Source organism: Gekko japonicus, unplaced genomic scaffold (assembly GCF_001447785.1).
Source record: "Gekko japonicus isolate JY-2015 unplaced genomic scaffold, Gekko_japonicus_V1.1 scaffold948, whole genome shotgun sequence".
NCBI classification, from domain to species: Eukaryota; Metazoa; Chordata; class Lepidosauria; order Squamata; family Gekkonidae; genus Gekko; species Gekko japonicus.
In genome coordinates, this window is record NW_015161978.1 from 132139 (window position 1) to 137153 (window position 5015).

Sequence of the window (5015 nt, forward strand, 5' to 3'; positions counted from 1 at the left end):
ACAGGAGGCTATCCTGCCCCTAAAAGGAAAAGCAGCCAGCTCTTTCATCTCTGAGCCTATGGGAGCCCTGCTCTGATATTCAGTCACCTTTCAGAGGAGAAATGGGACATTGGAGGGAAGCACAGCAGCAGTGTTCAGGTCTACCTCAGCAAGAGAGCCGGCAGTGTGAAGGGTAGCTCTGCCTGGTCGAGTGACAGAGTGGTTTAAACAGAAGCTATTGTCCTTTGGTCACATTATAAGAAGACAAGCGTCACTGGAAAAGACAATCATCCTAGGAAAGGTTGGAGGCAGCAGGAAAAGGGGAAGACCCAACAGGAGATGGATTGACTCAATCAAGGAAGCCACAAAGGCCCTCTGTTTGCAAGACCTGAGCAAGGCTGTTAACGATGGTGGCAGAGTTCAGGGAAAATCCAATCTACAGTTTGGAGTTCACTTTCTATGAATTTACTGAAACAGGATTATGAAGAAAGACAATAACTGAGTGCAGGCCATTAAGGCAACAGAGAGGCTTTCAGAGCACGAGCACTAGCACATACTACCACGCAGCAGAGAGAGAAAAACAAAAGGCAGGCTGAACTACAAGAGAAAACATTCCATAAACCCTAAACACTAGGGTAAAAGGTAAAGGTAAAGGTTCCCTTGTGCGAAAGCCAGTCGAATCCGACTCTAGGGTTGCGGTGCTCATCTCCGTTTCCAAGCCGAAGAGCCAGCGCTGTCCGAAGACGTTTCCGTGGTCATGTGGCTGGCATGACTAAACACCAAGGCGCACGGAACACTAGGGTACAAGTGGACTAAACTACTCTTTCAGCATTATTTAAAGTAACTAGACTCTTAGGAGGCTGTCACTTTTCCAGCAAATGACAGGACATCATTGGGTCTCTCCATAAGTCGGAAGCGGCTTGATGGTACTTGACATACAAACACCAGGAGAAGGCAGAGTACCTGGTTGTTAGGCCTGTCTCTGGTGAGGAGCGGACCTTATCTCATTTATTCTGACTCTTGGGAAAGGACAGGCTGGTGTGGGCTTAATCCTGTGTGTGGAACGTATCCAGCATAGTGGTATGTCAGTGAAAGCCTGTTTGTACCTCTGAGCAGTAAAGAGAATTCAAACCACGCTCTGAAATCGTAATCAGATTAAATTTATGTGCCTCAGCCAGGTTTCTCCTTTGATTGTTTGGAGACCTGTGCTGCTGATCTGTTCCTTCAAACTAGTCTGTAAATGAATAAATCACTGATCTCTGTGTTCTTCTTGATCACCACAAAACGTACGTCATTGCAGCAAGCCCAAAGTTTTATACTTGCTACCCTAAGAACATCTTGTAGTTGAAGGGAAGGTTTACAGTTCAAAACAAATCTGGTTCCCCAAAATTGTAAGAGGCTGTGTGGGTCCCTTTAGTTGGTTGAAAGGCTCTGACACAGGTGGTCTTAGCTTATGGGCAACAGGGGCAGCTGCCCTGGGCTCCATGCTGGAAGGGGCCCCATTCACCCACAGCCCCATCTCCCAATGGAGGGAGAAAGAGTAAAAATAGCAGGCTTCTGCTGCCAGCCACTTATGCTTGCCACATCTGGAGCTTGGGTGGCTGGCTTCAGAGAAAGTGATGGCTCCTGCCCACATCATGCAGAATGAGGGCCTCCTTTTGCTTGGCTCTCATGGTGGGGATGGCAGTAGGTTTCAGAGATTCTGAGGCCCCATCTTGAAATTTTGTCCAGGGTCCCAGAATCACTAAAATTTCCCTGGTTGGATTAAAATCATGACTAAATGACTGTTTCCGGCTCAGCACTGTTGTGACCAACCAGGGGTGTGGGAAATGTCCTGATAAATGGGAAGTATACACACCTCCCGGGCAGAGCCTGCAGGAAGACACCCATGGGGAATGCTCACGGATCTTGAACTGGTTTGAAGCTACATATATCCACATTTGCTGAAGTATTCTGTGTACTAGGTTGAGGGAATCTGAAGTCCTGAAACAGCAGAAGTGATATCCTGTATAAATACACATATATGATGAGTTCAAAGTTCAACCAAGATGAAAAATGAACAGCAGTTATCCTTCCTCAAAGGAAAACTTGCTATTGCTATATCTTTATTTTAGGTGCACATGGAAAATGCCACAAGTGTATGATCTTTCTTACAACAAATAACAGCAAAAACAGTTTAGAGCCAATGCCCAATGTAATCTTCCTGATATACAAACAAATGACCACATTGACCTATATCGCTAAATAGCACTAAGAAATTGGTCCAAACCTTATGCAGGTTCATGTAAGTAAATGTGTATCATCCTTGGCAATCATTAAAAAAGGTTAGTAGAAGGAGGGAGAACAAATATGTATATCTTTCACAGAACCAAAATTTCAACCATTACTGGCAACCAGGGTTATTTAACTCCAAAATCAACACACTATTTTCCCCCCATAGCTTTTCTTCATTTGTCCAGAATGCTTATGATCTCACTTGGCTATGATCAGCCATCTCTTAAGTCTCTGAAGTTTTTCTAGTGGAATTCTCCATATGAATTTAAATCAAAGAAATACAGTAATTATACAGTTACTGCAAAGAACTCTGTTTCATATGATACATTTTGCAGGACTTTTAAATATAATTTATGAATATTTGAGAGCATAATAATTGTCTTTTCTGCTGACATTTTCAAAGCGACACTGTGATTTGTTGGGTCTCCAGAGAGTTTGAGTACAAAACTGATAATTATATTAAATATACATAGACAATAAAGAGTGTGTTTACATAACTATGCCCATAAATATCTGATTGAACAGTCATTGTTCTCAAACCCCTTTTAAGCAGCTCTCCGAGGAATCCAGTTCTAATGACATGATGGTTTAAAAGATGTTGCTCAGTCTTGTTCCATATTTAATTAACTTTCCTTTTTTAAACTTGTGATGGTGGAGACAATAACAAATAGCTCTGAAAAGAGCGAGCAAGCTTTGAAACATGAGTGAGAACTTGTCATGCATTGTGTTCCACACGTCAAAGAAAATTTGCATGTGAGCGAGTGGCATTGAACCACCAAACTCCAAGGGGAGTCCATTACCAGATCATGTTAAATAAATAAAAAAAATATTCTAATGATCTCAATATGTAGATGCCAAAAAAAAAATTAAAGAAGGGAAAATTTGGGTGTGGTTGGGAAGAGATCTAGGACGTGATCCGCAGGTAACTTGCTCCTTCACAAACTTGCATTGAAATGAATGGAAGGTGCATCAGCATATTTGAAGCACCTCTTATTAACTTCAATGTGAGAAAAGTTTCCAAATAGATTGTGTCCCTTCGGAATAGAAAAGGTGAAATGCCTGATTTCTACATGCTTATCAACACTGTGTAGCACTCAGTGAAAGTAAGACTGCAATGAGAGAATGTCCCATTTGCCAGTACAGCGTAAAGGCCCTTAAATGTTAATTGAGCAGTAATGTATGAATGAGTGCACTAGAGTGGAATCAATGTTATAGTCTTGTCTATGTGACCAAGAGCCTTCTCTAGAGTCCTTTGCGTCACCCGACAAGGAATGCCCCCCTGCTCACCGTGGCAAGTAATAGTCTATTTTCATACCAAGTTATTTCTAATTGTCGCCAATTATGATTCATTTGCTTTTAGGTGTCTCGTCTGTCACAATATTAACATTGGTAAGGCTTTCCTCTTGAAGGCTGTGAAAATCTGTTGTGACATCTAAATAAGGAAGGATTCAATCAGGGTGTGAATAAATTGTTAATTTTGTTATATACAGTGAAAGGGGCTCCTTAAGTTAGTATGTTTAGAATACCTCTTGCTCCCTTAAGCGAGTAAAAGCAAAAGGACAGATCATGTCAGAATTACAATTAGATTCTAGCTTGTACAGAGCTGAGCCGTAAGCATTTAAAGGCCCCCTTTTAGTGCTGTTCTTCATGTAGGGAATTAGCACAGAAGGCTAATTCTCTGTATCTTCCTCTCTAATGGTGATAATGAATGCCTGATGTCAGGACACTTCTGATTATTCTAGCTGCAAGAGCACACACTTGTTTCTGCTAGTCCACATAGCAGTGTGGGGATCAGCACAGGTTGTACATCTATCTGAATGTCCTGGAGAGAGAGATTCCTGGCTTACCCTACCATTCTGATTGTATGATACTAACACTTCTTCACCCAAAGAGTGATTAACACATGGAATTCACTGCCACAGGAAGTGGTGGCGGCTACAAGCATGGACGGCTTCAAAAGGGAATTAGATAAGCATATGGAGCAGAGGTCCATCAGTTGCTATTAGCCACAAGGTATAGATAGGGACTCTGGGGCAAGTGATGCTCTGTCTTCTTGGTGCTTGGGGGGGGTCAACAGTGGGAGGGCTTCTAATGTCCTGGCCCCACTGGTGGACCTCCTGATGGCACTGGTATTTCTGGCCATTGTGTGATACAGAGTGTTGGACTGGATGGGCCTTTGGCCTGATCCAACATTGGTGTCTCTTATGTTCTTATGTTCAAATAGAAACCATTGTGTGGATGAGATTTAGACAGTTAAAAACAACATCCCAGTTGACAACATCAATAGATAAAAACAGCAAATGATGGCAGTATTCAAGTCGACCCAATGGTGGGGATAGCATCCAACATAGTCAGATGATAACGATGTTTCAAGTCACCCCAGTGGTAAAAGTAGCATCCAGCAGGATCCCGGGCCAGAAGATGTTCTAGGGCTTGTTCATCAGTGGCACACTCATCAGTGGCGGCTCCTAATTGAAAGCCTGGTGGAAGAGCTCCGTTTTACAGGCCCTGCGGAACTGTAAGAGATTCTGCAGGGCCCTGATGTCCTCCGGGAACTCATTCCACCAGTGTGGAGCCGCCACTGAGAAAGCCCTGGCTCTGGTGATAGCCAGTCTGGCTTCTTTCAGACCAGGGAGAGTCAGGCGGTGTTGTGAGCCTGACCTCAGTGCTCTCTGGGGCACATATGGGGAAAGGCGGTCCCTCAAGTAGGCAGGCCCCTGACCATATAGGGCTTTAAAGGTTAAAACCAGCACCTTGAACCG